Raw genomic sequence first — 26,071 nt, 5'->3', positions numbered from 1 at the left:
GCTTTGGTGTATATTTTAGAGAATTACCAATGAATGGACGTACTGCACAGTCATCTATCTACATTCGCAATAGTACTCCCAAAGTAGAGGAGGGCTGGTTTAACGATGTGATACAGAAACGGAAGCATGCTGCCATATCACTGGTCGGTGTTGTAAAAATCTGGTAAAATTGCTAAAATTGGTTTTCACTACCAATTGTGATGCTTATTACAGTACATCAGTGGTGGTTTCTCTTCCATCCAATCCGTCCACTGGTACACTGTTGATTACCACATAATGATTGACTGATAACACTTGTTTGAGCTGGAGAAAGAGTCTTGGGGGCAACACCTTCCAGGGATGGCTAGCACCGAAACAGTGATTGCATACATGACTGCAATATGAGGAATCAATTGAAACGGAACACCGAGTCATGTCTGTCACTGTGAAAGATGAGTTTAAATGTAGAGTTCGTCAATCACCTTCTGACAACAGTTTGGAAACTCTCCACAACGCTGCAAAACTCTTCCAGTTTCCTTATGCTGTGACTGTCTTTTATTTCAATCATTAAGCGTGTGTGTGTGTGTGTGTGTGTGTGTGTGTGTGTGTGTGTGTGTGTGTTGTGGGTGAAGCAGCAAGATGATTTAAAGTGTGTGATGTCCAGTTTTCTGTGAGAGCCAATGGATCGAAACATGTTAATGTCAGTTTAGAACCTGACACAGACCTCGAAGTCATGGCAGATAAAAACAGAAATGTATGGCGGTGTACAGAGCGTGTTACAGCAGAACAAAAACAAACAACAAAACAGGGACCCTCTCTTACGACTAATAGCCTGTGGGATATAGTCCTCTTACAGTACAGGCGATGAAACTTTACACTGGTCTGTGCAAACGACTTCAATCACTGGTCACCTGCTGCTATGGATGAATATCTGTATCCAGAATGAGATTTTTACTCTGCAGCGGAGTGTGTGCTGATATGAAACTTCCTGGAAGATTAAAACTGTGTGCCGGACGGAGACTCGAACTCGGGACCTTTGCCTTTCGCGGGCAAGTGCTCTACCATCTGAGCTACCCAAGCACGACTCACGCGCCGTCCTCACAGCTTTACTTTTTTAAAAAAAATACCTGTATATTTAATGGAATCGCCTCATATGCTCGATATCGGCACGCAGACGGTATTTGTTTTCGATATGTCGGAAGAGAGAGATGCGGTAAAAATGTTATCAACTTCTCTGTTGGATGAAATTAGCGGAGTTTTTATAGTTCGTAGTTTTTTATTCTCTGTTGGATGGTACAAAATAGCTATGACAGAATGTTTGTGTAACTGACGTGAATGCACCCTGAGGAATGTAGATATCCTTCAGACTGTAGTAGCTGTATGTAGTTTGGAAATGCATCACGGTGCAGTAGCAAAATCCTCGTCCTAGTTCGTGATGATGTGGAGTTTTCCTAATTTTCCTGATAAGAGACGCTACTGTGTGAGTGTACTGTCTTTTACACTACCTCATGTTGCAGGAGAAAGCTTCGTTTTTGCGCTGTCCTTACACATCGTGCACCGTTGGTGGAGCTACGACAATATGTTCTCATTTCCACTGAGTAGTCTAAAGACAGGGCTGTTGCATTAATTCAGCTCACCCTGTTTCTACACGGGTTCGCAGAAGGCGGTGGGTATAATACTCTCTGACTTCCATTCAGTTCCGACTTAAATTGGGACAATCACGAGAATGAAGCTGCAGGGAGGCCTGGGCGGAGACTGAGGAACAGTCACAAGATGCAGAGCGACTGTCTAGAATCACGTTTAAGTTTTGCTGTAGCAGATACGTTCGAAAAAGGTGACTCGTTTTGAGACATGTGACAGGCACGAATATTATTCAAATGTTCAAATGTGTGTGAATTACTAAGGGACCAAACTGCTGAGGTCATCCGTCCTTAGACTTACACACTAACTTATGCTAAGAACAACACACACACCCATGCCCGAGGGAGGACTTGAACCTTCGCCGGGAAGGGCCGTGCAATCCGTGACATGGCACTTCAAACAGCACGGCCACACCGCGCGACGAATATTATTCACCAGCGTCTGCAATCATTAACAGAAGTCTCCATAGGATCCAACGGAAGTATGTGGTTGAATGGAGAGACTTGATTCCAAATCGCAGGCAGCATTTCTACCAGAAAGCGTTACACTATCACCGACTCTTGTGTGTGCCTGTAAAGCCAAGACCGCTTTTTATGCAGGGTAACGGTAACATAGTCGTTGTGATAGTGTTTTTAATAGCGTGGTCCTTACCTGTAACGTATGTTGCTGGTGGTAGAATCCTTCCCTGGTCAGCTTCAAACGTCGGTTCTCAAAAGAACATCGTCTTCCCTCCAGGGATTCCCATTTGAACTATCTGGTGAGTGTAATCCGACTACGGAAAAAGAAAAATTACTCGCCATGCAAAGTGAGTCTCATGACCAATTTAATTAATTAGTCTATCTATTTGATATCAGTACCATGCCGCCTGGCGAGTGTAGGCGATGTCTAAGGCACCATGGATATGATTCTTCACTTGGCGGTTTTTTTTTGTGACTTTATCTTTTAACGGTGTTTCAGTCGTCCACCTATACAGGGAGAGACAACCATCGTAATAAAATCAGACGTGTTACCGAATTTATAAAGTGATACATAGTGTAAAACATATAATTACAATTTAAGAGATTTAGTATGTAGTGAGACATTTGGTTACCTTAAGAGAAAGTTCAAAAGTGAGAAGGCGTCCAGTGGCAGTGGTAGATCTTAGCAGTCCGTCGTGAGCCAAAAATGAGTTTAATATTCTAGTCATGTGAGGCATTACGTGACAGATAGGATATTTTGTGCTTGGTGAAAGAATACTTAGAGGGAATATAGCCTATGCCACAGTCCTGTACGGGATTTTCACGACAAGTAAACGATATTGTAGCGACGTGAAAACGCATGTATTGTCCGATTTCTTCTATCTTCGAAATTAATTCGTATTAACGGGAGGAATCTACATTTCGCATGAGAAATTCGAGTGTGTGGTCAACAACATCATTGCCTCGGATTGGGTAAAGTAGATTTTTTAAACTGGTCGGTCTATGTCGGTGAGGAATTGTTTAGAACTACTTGTATGTCCAAGCTGCAGCTGCTTGTCCTGCAGTGCACCATGGCTTCCTGCAGCAGTGGTCACAAGGAGTCGGCAACCGGATGTAACAGATTAGCTCAGCCTTTGACGCTTACAAAGAATATGTCTACTTATCTGATCTTGCCCACGGCAACGAGGGCTGGCGAAGTGACCAGTCGGTGGGTGAGCGCGACAGAGGCGGACGTGTGTGTGTTATGTGAGAGAACATTCAAAATGATGGACGTTTGCGCTGGAGGTATTGATAACATCCGATTGCAATCTGGCATACGCTCGCGCCCACGACTGCGGCTGCGGCTGCGGCTGCCGTGGTGATTTTCAGCGACCTCTTTACGTGGCGCTGCCGGTGTACATGGGGCCGGGCACGCTGCATGCGGACCTCGGGAAAGGAGTGGGCTGAGTGTGCGGCTGTTTCCAGCTATCTCCGACATCTAGTCATGACAGCTACTGCTATGGACTGGATTATGGTTTAAATGCGTCCTGACTTAGTGCTTCTCAATACATTACAGTGGACTCTGTCTTGCAGTGTTATTTGCCGTTGTCTCTATCCTATCATACAGTAGGCCCTCCTCCTTCCAAATGTACCGGAGAGAACCAATCTAGGAATTCTATAGTGCTTGAAGAAACCCAATGGCGACATCAGATTGATGGCGATCTCTGACATCTAGCCATGACAACTTATTGCCAGACTGGAATGTGGTTTAAGTGTGTCATTTTAGTGCTTCTCAGTACATTGCAATGGGCTGTTGTCTCTGTTGTAACACGCACCTTCCCCCCTCCTTCCGAATTTAGCTGAGAGAACCAATTTAGGAATTCTACAGCACTTTTAAAAACGCAATCGCGATGTCAAATTCCCGATTGAACAATTTTTTTGTTTCCGATAGTTGTACTGTGTGCACGCATGCGTTCGGGTGTGGGTCTCTTTCCCAGCCGATGCATATGGGGACTACGCTGTAGACGGCGAAAGGCGCGCGCCTCGCAATCGCTAGTTTGTGTGATCTCTAGGATTTAAAAAAAAAAAAAAAAAAAGGTTCAAATGGCTCTGAGCACTATGCGACTTAACATCTGAGGTCATCAGTCTCCTAGTCTTAGAACTACTTAAACCTAACTACCCTAAGGACATCACACACATCCATGTCCGAGGCAGGATTCGAACCTGCGACCGTAGCAGTCGCGCGGTTCCAGACTGAAGCGCCTAGAACCGCTCTGCCACAACGGCAGGCGGATTTTTTTATCACATTCTTTTAGTAGAACCTGCTGTTGGAGGAGGCTGTTTGCGCCTTCAAACGTTGGTACATACAAGACCTCGGATATATTTAGCGCTATGATCTATTTGTGGTGGAAATTTCATTACTTGATTCGCATAAAGATTGTGTGTGATACTCAAGCATTGAAAATATGTTTTACTACGAAGAAGAATCATCTAAAGATGGAGGTGAGTGTTTTAAACAATTTATTTGACTCCTGTAAATTGTTAAACAATTAATTTGAATGGGTAAGTTCACTCTATTTTTGATATCACAATTGCGTCAGCTTTCCCTTTGTCTCCAGCATTAGCCAATAGGCACACTTTATTCTGTGCAGAGATGCAAACCTCTACCTACATGTTTCGGTACGTTGGTTAACAAGACAATCAGGGAGTGTACACTTGAGAAAGATAGAGACAGGAAGCGAATCTGCAATTTCCTGATCAACAGAATGCTGCCACTTCATATTCTGTTTGGGAGCCGCGAAATCAAAGGATGCTGATGTGTAGTCCATGGTGGGTGGTATTTAGTAACGTGATCTGTAATTAGGACAATGGGTGTTTTTGACATTCGTTGCGGTGCCATGATGATGAGAGACGCACGGGAGACCCCAAACAGGGGCTATACCACACTACACTCATGATCTGTAGACCATGTTTGCGGGGTTTAGCTGTCAGCGCAATATGACTACTGTATGTTTCCCGATCTGTACAAAATAGTTTGCAACTGAGATTCTAGTAATTTGTACGTCAACAGGCAGTGACAAGGGCTTCGAAATATTTCATGAACTTTTGGATATGTAATTGTTCTGATTTTCCCATCTGTGCTTAGACACCAGTGTGCTTCAAAAAGAGAGGAAAATAAATAATAGGAGCCTTATCATCCCAGACTCCAGCAACAAATATAAACAAAGCCTATTCATCGTTTCCAAACGCGAACAGAATAAAAAATCTTCGGAATTATTTAAATATTCCATACTGCAATGGAATTCCTGAGACATTCCTCAAATAAACTATATTCCACACACCATCTTGTATCCTGAAAATTGTTTAACTAAACAGTATTCTATACAGTGCAGTCAATTTCCCAACAATTTCTTTAACTAAATAAATAAACTATATTCCAAACATTGCCTTGTATCAAGTAAATTGTTTAAATAAACAATATTCCACACATTGTCTAAATTGTTTAAACAATATCCCATACTGCAATCGAAATCCTGACAAATTCTTTAACTAAACAAATAAACAATATTCCATACACCGCCTTGAATCCCATAAATTATTTAAATAAACAATGTTCCACACATTTTTAAGTTGTTTAAACAATATTCCATACACTGCAATCGATTTCCTTCTGAATGACCGATCAACTGATTCTTTTTCCCGCCAATTTCCAGGAGGGGGAGGGGAGAGGAGCGGAGCTATTTGTGCAAAATAAAGACGTAGATCCGTCCTATCTGGCAGTCCAGCACAGTCTGAGTCCTTTTCCCACCAATTTCCAGTTGGGGAAGAGGAGGGGAGGGGAAGGGATGAGGACAGGGAGGGGTGAGGGGTTTCTCAGAGCGACCCACGTGCCGGCTGGGGAAAACCCATGACGTCATCAGATGGGTGCGGTAATTAATTCCTCAATTTAATTAATTTGCATAGTTAATTTGATATAAATTGTACTCGTTCCTGCTTTGCTCTAATACTAATAGTTTGTTGGCGACTTCCTCTGGTAAATCCACATGCTTAATATATACTGGTCACATAATGTGCACCATTGAAGATCGTTGCTGAGAACACCAGAGATACACTTGACTGAAATATGCCAACATATCATCATTCGCAAGGCACTGTTTGTCCAAGAATCAAGCGATGGAGTACAAGGGTACCAGGATGTTGGCACGGATTTCCAAATACTGGGACAGCGTCTACAGAGAGTCCATGGAAATTCGAGCAGGGACGATCTCATCAAACGAGATTGCGCGTATAATCTTAGCTAGGCTTGGGAACCAGAACTGAGTTTAATTAAGAAGACTCTACTCAAACAAAAGGATCTGGCGACCAGGGCGAACATAGCAGCTACATCAATTCTACCATGCTACCACAGACGCTGACGTTAGCATCTCTGCGACTGCCAACGCTCAGTCATGGACACTGACCATAGCGGAGCAGTCTGCGGGCGCAGGGGATATTGATCAACCATGCACCCTCAAGAGCTCAGTTCGTCAGTGTATCTGACGACGGCGACATGTCTGATTGCCAAAATACTGTGCCCACTGGACAATATAAACCGGCAGTCCACCCATGGATTGTTCAGTCAACAAATACGCCAAGAGAAACTTAAGAATCACAGGATCACTTTAGTTTGTATACATCACTTATATCAAGTAAGATGCCTATGGGTGCTTCGCAGACGTGAGAACAAATTCTGGTCAAAGTGCAAAGAATAATAACTCATACATTCAAGGAGATGAAGAGAAAAAACTGTGCTTGAGAAATTAGAATGAAAAATATCTCGTATCTCAGTAACAGATGAGGAGCATTCAAAGTTTTTTAAACTACTGAATTCTGGTATTCAACTGCCGTGAACTTTCCATTCATGGGAACTGTTTGAATATCCAATTCTACAGACTACCTCCAGGCAGCCACCGCCCATTAAAATTGCTATCCAACTGGAAACACCTCGATTCATTATACTAGTGCTGTAAACAGAGAGAAAGGGAAGCCTGAAAAACGATTCGAGCGTATTTGACAATTGTAAAGTACGTAAGCTAAAGTTTACTTTAACTCAGAGTTTTACCTGTACGATAATTTACAGCAGGATTGGGGTAGTGACGTCTACTGCCAACTTTTTGTCATGTACGCAGTGTTTTGCCCTTCTTACTCTGAGGGTGACGATGAATTTGGATGCATACCCATAGAAAGTTAAGGAATTAGCAGCCATCCTCATAACAGATTGCTCAAAGCAGAATGAAACTGTGAAATCAGGGCCAATAGCTGTCCGTATAGAATATGAAGATGAATTTGGATACATACCCATAGAAAGTTAAGGAATTAGCAGCCATCCTCATAACAGATTGCTCAAAGCAGAATGAAACTGTGAAATTAGGGCCAATAGCTGTCCGTATAGAATTTGAATCTTCAGGAAATTTCCCTAAAGAGATTGCAGCATACATATTATCACTAGATAACTATCTGATTAATTACTGACCGCTCACTGGGATTGTGGAATGAGTTGTATAGATTAATAAGTGCTGCATCGCATCCAAAGGACTCACAGTGAACTCTTACAGTGTTAACAATATCGCAGACACTCAAAGTTTCTATGACGAATGTGAGCAGTTTGTGTTCAAGGACATTGCTTTCACAAATTTCGGATGTGTTATCATCACGTTCTCCATAAATCATAAACGTCACATCACTAAAACTGTTTAGAGATGTGAAACTGTATTATCGTTGGTGCCGGTGCACAATTTCCATGCACTATGTTGGGACAAACCTGGCATGGCTTAGGAAGATATGCTTAAATGACTTCGAATTTTCGATCACATGGACACAACTGTGAACGCCAAAGGCAATGAGAAGACTTCGTGGATGCACAAGATTCACAAGCATGCTTCAATTTGGAACCTGGTATCGTGCAGTTGCCCGTCTCTCCAAGGCTCAATCAAATGGATGGAGAAGAAAATAGTGTTATGTGTGCATCAGAAAATGTAAAATTAGTTCTAAGTTGAGTGGCAGATAAATGATTTTATAAATTTATTTAATTCATCTTTCTCCACCGACTTGTCTGTGCAAGCTCCTCCCTCTGGACCAGCTGGTTTTCAACTTGTTCTCACTAGTTCATGAACAGGCATGAGCAAGTTGCTCCTCCTCCAGCCCCTCCTCCTGGAGCAGTCAGTATGAACTTGTTCACCACCCATCCTCCTCCCCCTCCCCCAGCTAGAATGAGTAGGCCAGTTCTAAATCATCTACTGAGAAGTTGTTCTACTGCTACATGTGAAGGAAGGAATTAAAAGGGTGTAGAAAAATGGTATCGCCAAACTTTCAGGAAACGTGCCTCACACATAGAGAAATAAAACGTCTTACATGGAAAAGGATCCATAAACGCTTTATTTCTATGTTAGTGGCCATTTTCAACTTCTCTTAATAGTCGCATAATCATAGCAAACACACAGAAACTAAATGTACGAGCATTACATGAAACGTTTTCTTAAATGAAGTGTTGAAAATGCCCTATTTGTTACCTTTGGTTAGGATGTTCTGTAATTTGTAATTCCCGTGTTTACCGACAGTGTTTATTGTTCCAGTTAAAAGAAGGTAATGTTGATCTGTGACTCACTTCATTGTGTGTGTGAATATGCAACTAGCACCGAGCATTTAGCATCAACTATTTAGTGTTCATCACAGACTGTGCAAGCAAGTAGCACCAAATGTTCCGTGTTCATCGTGGACTTGGTTTCCGGTACAACGCAATGGAAATGTACTAGGATACGAAGTTGGCAGATGCCCATTTGCAGGTGATAATGGGCGTAGCACTCAATGTTTTTCTAGAACGTGTAACGCCGGAAATGCATATCCTCCTATTTCCATCTATTGTACTGTAAATTTTTTCCTTATTTTGTTACCTGAATATATGACATTTCTGTGCCTTTATATATTGTAATTGTTTTACTATTTGTATATATATATATATTTATGCATTTATGTCGATGTATTTGTTTCGTAAATATTATTTGTATTTTTACGCTGGGTCTCGCCTAGGGAAAACTGCTATCGAACGATTACATCGATAGGTCGTGTGAAGAATCAAAGTGTGTAGGATCTTTGGTAGTGTGAACTTGCCGCGTGGAGCGCGGGCAGAGGGGGAGTCTGGCTGGAGTAGCGAGTGGAGCAGGTGTGTTGTGTGACGCTCCCGCGAGTTGCCGCGCTTTCGGGGTTTGGCAGCATGTAATCGCGCTCGACTTGCGATGATAGTTTCTGACATGGTGTCGCGGACGGGAAGCATTAGCTGGCGCACATCAAGAGCCCGTTTCGTCTGGTGACCGTGTCGAGAAGAAGGCGCGCCAACATCCAGCTTCTGCAACAGCGACGGCCGACAATGAGTGACTGTCGCCACCTCCTCGATCGACGACTTCAAACCTTCAATCAACCAAAAAGGAAGACTAAAAGCACGTAAAGTTTCAGAACTGTATGGCAGACCTCAGCTTTTCAAACTGTTCCATTTGCCTCGCAAAATTACAGCAACTTGGCATGAACTTTTGTTGCTCATTGTCCCAATTGCATTACCAAGCAGGGTCCCTTCCTTTTCCGGAATGAACCCGAGTGTCGTTGAAATTCAAACGTCAGCATTAAAATAATATAATTAGATTTCACTGCTTTAATTTCAAAGTTCAGTTAAAGTATTCATAGCTGGCTACAATATTTAGATTACACGAACACAAATTAAGAGTGCGAGTTTTGTTAGCATATTTTAGCTTACCTGTGACTGCAGCTCAGCTTGGTACGTACTAAATTTTACTATTGTTAATTGTTCAGAATCATTTAATTCAAGTTCAAAGTTAAATCTCTTGATTCTAAATTGCGTAGAGTCAAGTTGCTTTTGAAATGATTGTTGAGGTAGTCCAAGACTAACCGTAGTTTACTGGATTTCGATGTGCTTCAGAAAGAAAGCTCACTATTAACTTCAGTCACTAAATTAACTTTCGATTTTCCGGTTTTATTAATTCTTTTGCTAAATTAAGTCAGAGTGTAGCGAAATTTATTACTTCTGACAAACTTTCAGTTTTCACACTACACTTGTCAACCTTCAGTTGCCACGCTTCTAGTGCTAATTATATGTGTAATAACCTTTCTTTTTCAGTTACTATAGTAATTGTCCTTAGGACTGGCGACCGTGATTTCCCCCAAATCTCAAATACCTAATTACCGCTAGTTAATTGTTAACGTAACGGCCGCACATTTACTTTCTTTATTAACTTTACCCCTTTTCAAAATTAATTTCCACCAGTTTCATTTGCATTTTTCCTTTCATTTAGATGTAACCCTTTCCTCCCTCTTTACTGACAGATTAACTTCGGTGACGATTGCTTTCCCAAATTTCCATTAGGTACACGCGGTTTCATTTTTCACTGTCATTAAGGTCGATAAGTGAGGGGGAGGTTACAAGCGTCAGTGCCCAAACAGGAGGATGTTTGAAGCAGCTGATCGTCGTCTCAAGGAGCATAGGTCTTTTAGGCCTACTACTTACAACTGGGGAGGCCTAAAAGGATGAGAACACCTCAGCTGGAGGAGAAAAGTCTTCGAGCAGTTCACAACAAAACTAGTGTAAGACAATTAGCTGCAACAAGTAATGTTAACCGCATAACTGTCTGGAGAGTGATGCTTGAGAACCTGTTGTGTCCATACCATGTACAATATGTCCAGGCACTATCAGCAGATGATTTTGCAGCATGAGAGTAGTTCTGCAGGTCAACAGCATGTCGACCCTCACTTAAGTACAAATGTGCTACTCATGGATGAAGCTTCGTTTCAACATGATTTGATTGTAAATTTAACCAATCATGATGTTCTTCCATCTTGGTTCAATGGAGAAACTTACCATTCTTTCTTAGAGAATGCTCAAACTTTTCTGCTACCATAACCGACTTTACGAGACTAAACATGTACGTCATGCACAGTTGAGCTTCTCTTCATTTCAATGTTAATGTCCATGGGCTTCTAAATTATAGATTCTGTGACACATCTATATGTAAAGGTGACCAGCTCCTTAGCTTCCATGCTCTCCAGACGGAAGCCCACTAGATTTTCATTTGTGGAAGCATTTGAAATCTCCTGAGTATTGAATTCCAGTACATGATGTAAGGAGTCTTTGTGCCCTGACTGTGGAAAGCTGTGAAAAGCAACACAATTCTCCAGGAATACATCAGCACAGCGATTCAATGAGATGGTGGGTTGATACACCTATTTTTGCAAACAGAGAGCATTTTGAACATTTCGTTTAGAAAAGTGTTTCATACTGTCTGATACGTTCTTTACCTGTGTGTCTCCCACGATTAATGTGTTGGAGAGTTGTAGAAACTGAGCTCCTTCACGTGATGACAGCTTCCACTCTCGCAGGTTCAGTCAGGTGCTGGAAGGTTTCTTGGGGAATGGCAGCCCATTCTTCAAGGACTGCTGCGCTGAGGAGAGGTATCGAAGCCGGCCGGTGAGGCCTGGACGAAATCAGCGTTCCAAAACATCCCAAAGGTGTTCTATAAGATTCAGGTCAGGATTCTGTGCAGGCCAGTCCATTAAAGGGATGTTATTGTCGTGTAACCGCTCCGCCACAGGGAGTGCATTATGAACAGATGCTCGATCGTTTTGAAAGATACAATCGCCATCCCCGAATTGCTCTTCAACAGTGGGAAAAAAGAAGGTGCTTAAACATCAGTGTAGGGTGCAAGCCCCCTCCATAAAAAACACGACCACACCATAACACCATCGCCTCCGAATTTTACTTTTGGCACTACACTCGCTGGCAGATGACGTTCACCGGCATTCGCCATACCCACACCCTGCCATCGGATCGCCACATTGTGTACCGTGATTCGTCACTCCACACAACGTTTTTCCACTGTTAATCGTCCAATGCTTACGCTCCTTACACCAATCGAGGCGTCGCTTGGCATTTATCGGCGTGATGTGTGGCTTATGAGCAGCCGCTCGACCATAAAATCCAAGTTTTCTCACCTCCCGCCTAACTGTCATAGTACTTGCAGTGGATCCTGATGCAGTTTGGAACTACTGTGTCATGGTCTGAATAAATGTCTGCCTATTACACATTTCGACCCTCTTCAACTGTCAGCGTTCTCTGTCAGTCAACAGACGAGGTCGGCCTGTACGCTTTTGTGCTGAACGTGTCCCTACACGTTTTCACTTCACTATCACATAGGAAACAGTGGACCTAGGGATGTTAGGAGTGTGGAAATCTCGCGTACAGACGTATGACGCAAGTGACACCCAATCACCTGACCACGTTCGAAGTCCGCGAGTTCCGCGGAGCGCCTCAGTCTGCTCTTTCACGATGTCTATTGATTACTGAGGTCGCTGATATGGAGTACCTGGCAGTAGGTGGCAGCACAATGCACCTAATATGAAAACGTATGTTTTTGGGGATGTATGGATACTTTTGACAACATAGTGTTGCTCTAACGTCCATAGTAGAACTCACAACCATTGTAAGAATTGTGGAGTCAACCACCAAAGTGTTGTGGGAACGCTTTTAGGCACCCCCCATGAGAGTGCCTCCTGAAGATGATTTTCTAAATGCCATAAATGATTTATATATCATACAGAACTTTCCAAATGTATTCGGCGACGTTCGCCGAAAACAGATTTGTCTAAAATGCCCGAAAATTGTGGTACAATAGTCATAAACATTTCATTCAATTGTACTAGAAGCAGTTGCAGATCCTCATGGGAAATTCATTATAATCTGTGTTGGGGGATGTAGAGAGGAAAGCGAAAGTGGTAGGTTTCATTCTTCTAGTGTAATGCAAGAATGTACTGCCAGACTCTTCGCTGTCAAATACATGAGTAGAATTGCCATTTCTATTCATTGGAGACGAAGCATATCCATTGTTGAGACATTTTATCAAATACTACAGTCGGTGTGTTTTAGATCTAGGGAAAGAATATTTCAACAGACGCTTTCCGTATCATGATGACTAACTGAATGTGCTTTTGGAATAATAAACACTAAGTGGAGCATATTTTTGAAGCCAGTATTAACTTGACCAGAATTTGCTGACAATATTGTGAAATGTACATGTTCTCCGCAACACTGTCATTGACCTAGGAGGATCCCTGAGCGTCGATGAGCAACATACAGTAGAAATCGAGCGTTGTAAGCAAGGTAATTAACAAACAGCAAGAAACTTCAATACATCTTCAAATGAAGCTGTCCAAATGAAACACCTTTGAAAACTTTTTGTCACACAATAAAACATGATTTTCACGTGTTTGTCAGCTATGCTACTTCAACTTCATTATCGCCTCTGGTTTTATAAGAGTGAAAGAAATAAGAGATTAAGGAAATGTGTGTGCTTGTAGTTTGTAATTCAGCTACCGCCTCATCAGATATCTTGTTCAAAATTAATCAGGTGTGATGATCGTTGTTTCACTGGTCTCATAAAGGATGCCAAGTACAATCAGCTGCTATCAAGACTTCCGCCGATGCCATTTTCTCAACAGTACTACAACGACAATAAAAACCACAAGAGCCAGCAGCAGTACTGACTCTGCAACCCGCAGCAACAGCCGAATGCTGCCGGTGTTCTCCCAGACGCAGCCGGAGTCACTCGAACGCTCTGGTCGAGTCTCTCAGACACAAAAATGTCTGGTTCGCTCATCGCCGCACTGCGCTGCTCTGCCTCAACGCAGCCCCGCTTGCTGCGCCACTGTACGGTATCACACGCACTGATAAGGGAACCTCCCCATCGCACCCCCCTCAGATTTAGTTACAAGTTGGCACAGTGGATAGGCCTCGAAAAACGAACACAGATCAATCGACAAAACAGGAAGAAGTTGTGTGGAACTATGAAAAAAATAAGCAAAATATACAAACTGAGTAGTCCATGTGCAAGATAGGCAACATCAAAGATAATGTGAGCTCAGGAACTCCGTGGTTAGCGTGAGCAGCTGCGGAAGGAGAGGTCCTTGGTTCAAGTCTTCCCTCGAGTGAAAAGTTTAACTTTTTATTTTCAAACAATTATTATATTTCCGTCCGTCCGTCTGATGTGAAGTAACTGCGCCGTAGTATGGGGACGCTACACCTAAACCTACATCGAAACACACGACGGCAGTCGACTACAGAGCACGGAAGAGAGAGTACTCCTGCTAACGAGGCTCCCTGGCTGGCAGTTGACTGTTCGCTACTTTGGACGAGAGTGCATTAAATACGTGAGATGTATTCCGTGGGCAATATGAATCCAACAAATATAGCTCGCGACTTCAATAACAATGTCAATGAACATATTCCCGTCATGTGACGCATATGCCGTCACCAGTGTCGTATAGAATATATCAGACGTGTTTTCCTGTGGAGGAATCGGTTGACCTATGACCTTGCGATCAAATGTTTTCGGTTCCCACTGGAGAGGCACCTCCTTTCGTCTACTAATCGCACGGTTTTGCGGTGCGGTAGCAAAACACAGACACTAAACTTTTTACAGTGAACAGAGACGTCAATGAACGAACGGACAGATCATAACTTTGCGAAAATAAAGAAAGTATATTTTTCACTTTATTTTTTTTTTATCTCATTTTGTTCGCTTTCGTTCGTTGCATCTGCTCGGGGCGGACGTCGTAAGACATCCGTTTAAGTTCGTTGTTGATCGGTTAACTCAGTTTTTTATTACAGAGGGCAGCTAACCGTCTGACGAACACGCCGATCTACTGTGCCGGCTAAACTCGAGGGAAGGCTTGAACCAAGGACCTCTCGTTCGGCAGCTGCTCACGCTAACCACGGGACCACGGCGCTCCTGAGCTCACAGTATCCTTGATGTTCCCTGTCTTGCGCATGATCTACTCAGTTTTTCAAGGCCTATCCACTGTGCCAACTTATAACTAAATCTGAGGAGGGGGGGGTTCCCTTGTGAGCAGCACAGGTTTGCCTCGCCAGCGCTGCTCTACACGCTTCGCCGCGCTGCTCTGAGCGTACCGCGTCGCTCCTCTACAACTGCAGCCAGAGTTTGTGATCCAGCTACAGTTGTGTGTCAGTGATAAGAAATGGTACTAGTAGTCCATGTAAAACTATTTAGGGCTTCTTTTGTCGTTGAGCCATGGCCGTCGTTTTACTATTCCAACCACACCAATGCGACAGCTTGCATTCTAGCTTACCTGTAAATGAGCAACCATCCACACCTGCTCGTATTTTACAGGCATCTATATTTCTTTCATCAATATTGTTCATATTAAACTTTGCAGACCCAATACTGATATTTGGAATTATGTAAGCTATCTTTCAAGAGATAGTTTGCGTCTAACTTCCCAGTATCCTGTCAATGAAACCATCATGTGCCAACTGTCATGTTGTGAGAACTATAAATGAAGATTTTTAAACAGGTAGTTATTTGGACCCAAAGTTACCGAGAGGCATACAGATCATCATAAATACGCCAAGATGGATTATAGGTCTAATAATTTTTGGAACTTTGTTCCTCTGTTTCCCCTAATTTATCGTTTCCTTTTTTCCGTTAGAATAACAGTACAAAAATCTGCAAGTGAGAGATGTAGCGTATGAAGTAGATGCGAATAAAAACTGACAAAATTCAGCTCTATTTTTCCATGTACATGTACAAATATGATTGATGTATAATAGAACCATAAAGTCACCGAGTTTGTATTGCGCCCACCAATTGGTGTTACGTGTGCAGCGACGACCAAACTGCAACAAAACAAGAAAAGAGATTTTGTGTGTTGGTATATGCAAGATATTATCTGTTACAACAGTGCAACGACAATTAAGAAGGAGTTATGGAAAAGAACCACCATGTAAACTAAGAATTTTGCGTTGATATCGACAATTTAGGGATACTGGTTGTCTCTGTAAGCAGAGAAGTACCGGGCAACCAAGTGTGTCAGTTGGAACCGTGGAGAGGGTGAGGGGAAGTTTCGTATGCAATAAACAAAGATCAACAGTCTGTGCAAGCCACGGACTTGGAATACCGCAGCAAAGCTTGTGGAAGATTTTGCGACAGCGGTCATATTTCAAACCATACTGTCTGCAGCTAGTGCAGCAATTAAAACTGGAAACTATGCATCACACTACAGGAAGCAATTGAACTGACTGCTGGTTCTGGGAATTTCATCTTTCAAAAAGACAGGTCCCCACTCACTGGAGCATCGATGTTCGTTGCTACCCACGTGGCGTGGAGTTGCGAAGACGATGTTGCTGTGTTCGCTTGACGCCCCCATTACCCCCCCCCCCCCCCCCAGGTCACCTGACCAAAAGTCTTGTAACTTTCTCCTTTGAGGGTACATTAATGAACGCGTTTACGTACCCCAAGTGTCAGGAACACTGGAACAACTCTGACAATGCATCAGTGATGTTCTGATGACCATTGACTGGATGTTGCTACGCCTACCGCTTGGAGGACGTATTTTATGTTACCAGAGAGGCACTCATAGAACATTCGTGAACTGCAATATGCAAACTTGGCGAGTTTACGGTTCTACTCATGCAACAATCATATTTGTACATGTCATACTTTGGAAGATATAGAGCTTCGGAAAAGACTGAATCATTTATAGTAGTCATGTATTACCTCAGAGTGAGCAAGCCTACGAATTTCTCTTCAGCAGAAGCTACACCAATAATTTTGTGTCGAATCTTCATAACTCTAAGGATTCTGGTTCAATAATATTTAAAATAAATTGGAAAATTTATTACGGCATTCGCTACTGTCTGAAACAGTTATCCAGATGATTTTTGAGCTGTTCTTAGAACTGGTGATACTATTTGAACTGTGGAAAATGTAATTCAAAAGATATATTCATACCTCTTCTTCTTTCTCGTTGTCAATTACCACGTTTTTGGCATGGACAAATTACTATTAGTATCGTCAGACGATGAACAGAACATAGCTTTTGCTGCAGACACTGCAAGTAATCCACTCAATTAGCACTGCGACCGGCTGCACTGTAAAAGTTTGCGCAGGAATCAAGATGCTGTGTTACCAGCGAACAACAATGTTCCAGCAACGAGGCTCCAGTACAAGCGTATCAGGGTTACCCGTGAGCACCGAGATGTGATGTGTCAGCTACCAGCAGCGAGGGTGCAACGTAAATGTGCCCTAAGGAACCGGCAGCGATCACGTGTAGCCTGCTGTCATAGACCAATAAATGCAGCACGACATGCAAACTCCCACGCAGTCGAGTAAGAGTGGCACTAGTAACGCCACTGTGAAGATGCCAGTCAGGATTGCTTTTAAAAACACGCTGTAACGATCATGAGCATTAGTTACCTTTGAGATTGAACGTAGTGAGCTGATATTAGTCAAGAATGCCTTTACGGCGACAAAAACGCCATTATCAACACCTTACTGACTTTGAGCGAGGTCATGTAATAGGGCTATGAAAACAGGATATTCCTTCATCGATATTGCGCAAAGATTTGGCAGTGTTACGGCACAGAATAGTATGAGTAGAAATTAGAAAAAAGTTGTTAAAACTCACTCACATTGCCAGAGACAGGGGCGGAAGCAGAAAGCGAGTCATTATTTCGTATGTGCGTCATGTCGATGATGCTGCCTGCCGAGGAAGGAATAAGCACTCAGCAGAAACAGGATAGAAAACCAAAGGAAGCGAAAAAGCATATTCGTTAGCTCGTAAGGTATGTTGCAAGAAATTGTATCTACACTCCTGGAAATGGAAAAAAGAACACATTGACACAGGTGTGTCGGACCCACCATACTTGCTCCGGACACTGCGAGAGGGCTGTACAAGCAATGATCACACGCACGGCACAGCGGACACACCAGGAACCGCGGTGTTGGCCGTCGAATGGCGCTAGCTGCGCAGCATTTGTGCACCGCCGCCATCAGTGTCAGCCAGTTTGCCGTGGCTACGGAGCTCCATCGCAGTCTTTAACACTGGTAGCATGCCGCGACAGCGTGGACGTGAACCGTATGTGCAGTTGACGGACTTTGAGCGGGGGCGTATAGTGGGCATGCGGGAGGCCGGGTGGACGTACCGCCGAATTGCTCAACACGTGGGGCGTGAGGTCTCCACAGTACATCGATGTTGTCGCCTGTGGTCGGCGGAAGGTGCACGTGCCCGTCGACCTGGGACCGGACCGCAGCGACGCACGGTTGCACGCCAAGACCGTAGGATCCTACGCAGTGCCGTAGGGGATCGCACCGCCACTTCCCAGCAAATTAGGGACACTGTTGCTCCTGGGGTATCGGCGAGGACCATTCGCAACCGTCTCCATGAAGCTGGGCTACGGTCCCGCACACCGTTAGGCCGTCTTCCGCTCACGCCCCAATATCGTGCAGCCCACCTCCAGTGGTGTCGCGACAGGCGTGAATGGAGGGACGAATGGAGACGTGTCGTCTTCAGCGATGAGAGTCGCTTCTGCCTTGGTGCCAATGATGGTCGTATGCGTGTTTGGCGCCGTGCAGGTGGGCGCCACAATCAGGACTGCATACGACCGAGGCACACAGGGCCAACACCCGGCATCGTGGTGTGGGGAGCGATCTCCTACACTGGCCGTACACCACTGGTGATCGTCGAGGGGACACTGAATAGTGCACGGTACATCCAAACCGTCATCGAACCCATCGTTCTACCATTCCTAGACCGGCAAGGGAACTTGCTGTTCCAACAGGACAATGCACGTCCGCATGTATCCCGTGCCACCCAACGTGTTCTAGAAGGTGTAAGTCAACTACCCTGGCCAGCAAGATCTCCGGATCTGTCCCCCATTGAGCATGTTTGGGACTGGATGAAGCGTCGTCTCACGCGGTCTGCACGTCCAGCACGAACGCTGGTCCAACTGAGGCGCCAGGTGGAAATGGCATGGCAAGCCGTTCCACAGGACTACATCCAGCATCTCTACGATCGTCTCCATGGGAGAATAGCAGCCTGCATTGCTGCGAAAAGTGGATATACACTGTACTAGTGCCGACATTGTGCATGCTCTGTTGCCTGTGTCTATGTGCCTGTGGTTCTGTCAGTGTGATCATGTGATGTATCTGACCCCAGGAATGTGTCAATAAAGTTTCCCCTTCCTGGGACAATGAATTCACGGTGTTCTTATTTCAATTTCCAGGAGTGTATTTCATAAGAGGACATAGGGAGGGATCGACACATCTGTTAACAGCCTGTTAAGTGAACGTAGCATAGTAAGGAGGACACATTTGTTTATTATGAATCGAGTTTTACGTCATAGGCTCACGCTAGCTCCCTTTAAATTTCCAGCTCTTGTGATGAGTTGTTCACTAGGATCAATGGCATTCACAGTAATAGCACCCCAATTCATGATTACGATACTGTACTGAACCTATGTCCTAGATGCTCCAGCACAGTCTATGAAAGATGATGGCCTTCACCGTATGAACTTCATGCTGCTCGCCGCCTACCATCTACTGATGGAGTCGCGTGAGGCAGTCGCGCGTTCTAGGGCGTCTTGTCACGGTCCGCACGGTTCCCCCGTCGGAGGTTCGAATCCTCCCTCGGGCATGGGTGTGCCTGTGTCGTCCTTAGCGTAAGTTAATTTAAGTTAGATTAAATAGTGTATAAGCTTAGGGACCGATGACCTCAGCAGGTTGGTCCCATAAGAACTTACCACAAATTTCCATTTTTTTAACACCATATCACAGAGAGTTGTCAATACAAGACTTCAACCCAGAAGCCAGCAACAGGGCCTCTGGGGATCCACGTTCCTGTTCAATAGTCAGGCACCTTCAGGTGCTGAAACCTACCAGCGGTAGGGAGGAGATCTACTGACCACACGACTACCGACACTTGGTACATGACAGATGCGTTATCAAGGGCCATCGTAGAATTCGGAGTGGGACCGAGTACACTCCACAGCCGGTGCGAGAACCATTTCATGTTGGCTAGCCGCCGCCACACTCGCCGTCGGCTGCTGCGCCGCCTGGGTCGCTGGCATGACCCGGGCGTGCAGTCGATGAGCTGACTCAAAGGACGTCAGCTAGAATTCAACATGCAGCAGAATCAGGAACAGCTGAGGTTGCTGCAGAAGAACGACGACTTTGCAAACACTGAATAACTAACTGAAATTATGCTTTATTGGCGTCGTTGACGCTTCACGGGTTCCCAGCAGCTAACCTGACTTCACACAGAGCTGTCACCGCTCGGCCCTCTGTAGCAGACATGTAGCAACTGTACATCACTGCTGGCAGCTGTGGTCACGAGAACGTACGGTTGCAAGAAGGCCATGCTCCAGATGGGCACGTGTCACTACTGAGAGGGAAGACCATCACATTCGGCATGTGGCTCTGCCGCATTGTAGTGCGTCTGCGGCAGCAAGTCGAGCAGCAGTTCGTACCACAGTGACACAATCATTTACTCTGGGGACATCTCTGAACCAGACGCCCCGTAGCGTGCGTTTCACCAACCCCAAAGCATCCGCAACAGCCGTGTCAAGCGAAAGCTTATTTGGAGGGCATGGTGGAGGTCTATTGTGTTTTCTGATGAAAGTTGGTTCTGCCTCGGTGGCAGTGATGGCCTTGTGTTGGTTAGAAGGAGGTCAGTTGAGGACCTGTAACCAGCTCTGGACCTACAGCTGGAGTTATAGTCTGGAGTGCAATTTCATATGACGCAGGAGCACTTCCGTCTTATCCCACGCACCCCTGATTGCAAATTTGTACGTCAATCCGGTGATTCGGCTTGTTTTTCTGCCATTCGCGAACAGTATTCCAGGGGGATGTTTTTCAACAGGGTAACGCTCGCCCACATACCACCGTTGTAACCCAACATGTTCTACAGAGTGTCGGCATGCTGCCTTTGCCTGCTCAGTCACCAGATCTGTCTCCAATCGAGCACATATGGGGCATCATCGGACGACAACTCCAATGTAATCCACAAACAGCATTAACCGTCCCCGTACTGACTGACCAAGTGCAGCAGCCGTGGAACTCCATCCCACAAAATGACATACTGCACATGTATAACACAAAGCTTGCACGTTTGCATGCTTGCATTCAACATTCTGGCGGCAACAACGGTTATTAATGTACAAGCATTTCACATTTGCAATGGCTTATCTCGTGCTTACGTTAACCTGTAATGTTGCAAGTATAATCACTTAACTATGTTACCTAGACAAATGTATTCCAGAAATTTCGTTAATCCGCATTAATTATTTTTTGCTGTTGCGATTTCTTTTTGCTATCAGTGTACATGTAGGTGGCCTGGATAGGGAACCAAGGTATGGCGTTTCTGTGAATAGCGACAAGGAGGATATAGGATAACAAATTAATTTCTGATTTATTCATTCGATGTACACACAATATTTTCTTTGAAAACCATTATTTGTACACTATGTTCAGAGATACTTTAATAATGACCAGAAAATTACATATAGACACATACACATGCTCAAAGATACTTTTTAAGCTAATATTAGTAACATGAAAAATTAACACATGCACTGAAAGGAATCTATAGGGTCCAGTCACATTAACGGGACCAGCGGTCAGAAGGCTGAATAAACCCTTTTTCAGCATTAGTCATGCAGGAAGAGAGTCAGTGAGATTTGGAAGGTATCAGCAGGGCTGTGGAGTCATGCCGACTTCAATGTAGTGACCAGCTGTGATAATTTTCACTATAGAGGATCCATGGCGTCAACAGCCCAATAGAGTTGGTCCCATGGATTCTCAATTGGGTTTAAATCCCTGGAGTTTGGTGGCCAAAGAGTTAAGAAACTCATCCTGGTGTTCTTCAAACCACGTACATACAATGCCAGCTGTGTGACGTATTGTACTGTCCTGCTGGTAGACGCCATCACGTTGAGGAAAAAGAATTTGCATTGTAGAGGTGCACATGGTCGCCAAGGATAGATGGGCACTTGTGTTAATCCACTGCGCCTTTCAGAATGATGAGATCACTCAAGTAATACGACGAAAACATTCTTCAGACCATAACCCTTCCTTCACTGGACCATTCCAACAACAGTTGCACGGTGCTTGCTTTCAGTCTAATAAAGCATAAAACGTGATTCATCTGGAAAGACCACTTGCTTTCAGTCGGTGGACGACCACTTACGATATTGGTGTGCAAATGCCAGACTTTGTCGCCGACAAACAGCAGCCAGCAAGGGTGCATGAACTAAGCGCCTGGTCTGGAGGCCCTTACACAAAATCACCTGATGAATGGTTTATCTGGGTGGTCGATTGCTCAGCAGTTGCACATCTATTCACCTGTACACATCTCCAGAGCTGTCATTCGTCCCTGTCACCTATGGCCTGTGGTGCACCACAGTTGCCTCAGTGCCAGTTTTAGATAGCGCCATTTTGCCACGCACAGTATACTTTAACAGTGACACACATGAACAGTTTACAGAATTAGCCGTCTTGAAAATGTGTACACCCTTGGCCCAAAAGCCAATGATCATGTCCTTTTGGACGTCAGATAGATCACACCATTTCCATATTACAACAATGAATTCACTGTTTTCTGCATCCCTCAACAAGCTTTATACACCCTCCATTGTTAGTGCTGCCACCTGCCATTTGTGAGTGGTTATCACATGTTGACATCGGACATAGTAGTGATCACATTAATGATACTAGACTGTGTACATACTACATTACCCATGAAAGGTTTTAAAAAATGTTATGGTTGTCATTGCTTAATAAGGTTGTCATGATGTGCTTCTTTGATAGCACTGTTTCAATAGCAGCTTTTTTACATGGAAAACGAGAAATACTGGTTGGGACTACCAGCAGCCTTTGAGGAAAAAACGATACACACAGGCACACGCAGATAAACAAAAGCATACATGCACACATAGTGTGCAATAAACTTGGATGTGTACATAGTACATATTTAAAATATAAACATATGTACACATAGTGTACATGCAATCGACACACACTCACACCTATTTACACTGATGACAAATGGGCTATACTGTACGACATATATTTGCTTATTTTCACTATACACGGTGTCCCAGGACGAACAATCAATACTCAAGCATGGCCTCTAAAATGCACAGTTGAAGAGCTATGAGCACTTCTTCCTTTTCAGTACTGTGAAACGAATCTCTTCCAATGTCAGCTCTTTGCTTTCCAGATTTTGTGAGGACCAAAAGAAGAAGAAAATGTCTAGTAAATATGAAGCGTAAAATGCATACCTTAAAAGCTATGAGCACTTATTCATCTTCATTACCGTGAAACACATCTCTTCCACTGAACAAGTGCTCATAGGTGTTAAGGTAACCATTTTAAAGCTCATGTATACAAGACATTTTTTCCTTGTTTTGCTCCATACTACCTCCTCCCTTCAAATATAGAAAGCAAAGAGCTTGCATTAGAAGAGATATGATTCGCAGTGTCGACGATGAAGTGCTCAAAGCTCTTAAGGTTGCATTTTAGAGCCCATGTTTACTGGACTCTTTTTGCTTCGAATGATCGTTCCTGTAATATCCCTGAACATTGGCCACTCCTCCTGTGACACCCTGTGTGTACAACAGGGTTTCGATTTCGTTCTCACAAACAGCCCTTTTGTCGCTATGAGGCGATAGACTGACTTTCATTTCTGAGGCCGTGTGAACCACACGGTCCCATGATCAAACGCTTACTTGGTACACCACATGCCCAGAGGAGGTGGAGCACTGCCAGCACATCAATACAGGCACTTATTTTAATTGTCAATCGTGAAAGCCATTGCGACCAAACTTTGCACAACCCACACATACATTTGGTTGGCAACTATCACTGTACAGTATGCATCAATTTTTGACCCAAGGGCCACAAACTCCGCAATCTGCGACCCTTTCACCTTGTCTTTCATGAGACCAATAATTTTATTGGTTGCAGGCATTATGACATAAGGATTATAGGCTGCATATCCAGATCTTTCTAATGCGTTGGGCTGGTATATTATTACTTCATATAGAATGTAGCCTTTCGCTGAGTAGATGAAACTGTCTGTATTCATATAAAGCAAAACTCATAGTGAAATTGGCATATGTGAAGCTTAGAAAGGTCCTATATACACATACAGACATGGACAGATTTTGTGAAGTGTTACACACTCTTAGACGTTTCCAGAGTGACTAAATCCGCATTGAAAATAATGGTCTGTTTAAAATTTGGCCTGGCGGTATAACCTTGCGGTATAACCTTACGGTAAACTACGCGAATTTCCTCGTTGTTTTTTTTTTAATTTTCCGTGGTTTTAACTGTTCATTAACCTAAAAAAAAAGCTTTCCAAAATCACACATCACTAAAGCCCTCTTTTTGGTATTGATATCCATATACCCCTTCGACCAGTCACATTGGTGAATGGTATGTGTGATGAATGGTATGGGTGGACTCCACTAACTTTTATTCTCAAACTGAGCCATTGCTAGAGGTTTCTGTAGAGCACAATGCGTCTCTTTTTATTCAACAGCATTGGGTATGGAACCAATGCACAGAAATAGGCGCTCTTGACATAAGGGCAAGTTGTTGTGAGCATCACACTTATTATCAGGATATGCCATGTCCGCCTCCAAGAAATATCTTTTACTAGAATCTGCTGCTCGCTTTTCCGAGAATTTACCTAGTCCATCGATTTCTTCATGGGAAGCCATCGAAACACTCCAACTGGCAGAAATTGTTGCATGGCATGTCTGAGTAAGCTGTTTACGTCCCAGTACAAGATTTAACTGCAATCGTCGGACACTGTGCACTTCTCCTCGTCCATTCATCGTTTATTTTCCTTGACGTGCATATAGACGCTTTGGCAAAACACCATGCGAATCATGCGTTCGAAAAATAGCAACATGTCGAAATTGGTCAATAGTTAATGTTAACAGATTTTTTTCAACATTTCGTCCAACGAAAGTCCTGGAACAGTATAATAGAAGGCAGGAGCCAACATGTATGTGGTCGTGCATAAACTTCGGAATTTCTCAAAAATATTTACAAATCATTGTCCATCAATTTCTACGAGGGTCAGTCAAAAAGTAATGCCTCCTATTTTTTTTTTCTACGTTTAATTGTCAGGAAATTTAAATGCAATTACATAGGTTGAAAACCACAACATTGAGGATCATTTTGTCATTTTTCAATGTAATCTCCGCCCATCTCTACAGTTTTGGTCCATCTTTGAACAAGGGCATGTATCCCAGCACGGTAAAAATCACAGCTCTGCTTCCTAAGCCATTGACGCACGGATGTTTTGACGGCCTCCTCATCTTCAAAATGAATCCCACGATGAGCTTCTTTTAGCGGCCCGAACAGATGGAAGTCTGATGGTGCCAGGTCAGGGCTGTATGGGGGATGAGGCAAAACTTCCCATCCAATTTTGACAATCTCGTCAGAGGTGTGACGACTGGTGTGTGGTCTTGCATTGTCATGAAAAAGAAGAACATCTGCCATTGATTTTGTTGGGCGAACTCGCTGAAGACGTGCTTTAAGTTTGTTGAGGGTTGTGACGTATTGAACAGAATTTATTGTGCATCCCTGCTCCAAAAAATCAACCAGAATCACACCCTCTGTATCCCAGAAAACTGTTGCCATAACTTTCCCTGCCGATCGCACAGTTTTGAATTTTTTCTTCCTCGGCGAGCTTGTGTGACGCCACTCCATTGACTGCCTCTTTGATTCGGGTTCAAAAAAATGCACCCATGTTTCGTCCCCGGTCACAATTTTTTTCAGAAACTCATCTCCCTCCAAACGGAAGCGCTGCAAGTGTTGGGAGGCTATTGTTTTCCTTGCCTCTTTATTCTGATCGGTTAACATTCTTGGAACCCACCGTGCACAAACTTTTGAGTACCCCAATTGTTTAATAATCGTGATCACACTGCCTTTACTAAGAGAAATAATGCGACACACTTCATCTGCAGTCACCCGACGGTCGCCACAAATGATGTCATCAACTTGCTGAATGTTGTGTGGAGTCACTGCACTCACCGGCCTGCCGCTCCGCTTTTCGTCAGTCAACGGTGTTTGCCCTTCAGCTTCCTTACAACGACGAACCCATCGTCTAAC

This window comes from Schistocerca piceifrons, chromosome 2 (assembly GCF_021461385.2).
Source record: "Schistocerca piceifrons isolate TAMUIC-IGC-003096 chromosome 2, iqSchPice1.1, whole genome shotgun sequence".
NCBI lineage: Eukaryota > Metazoa > Arthropoda > Insecta > Orthoptera > Acrididae > Schistocerca > Schistocerca piceifrons.
This window is presented reverse-complemented; position numbering follows the sequence as displayed.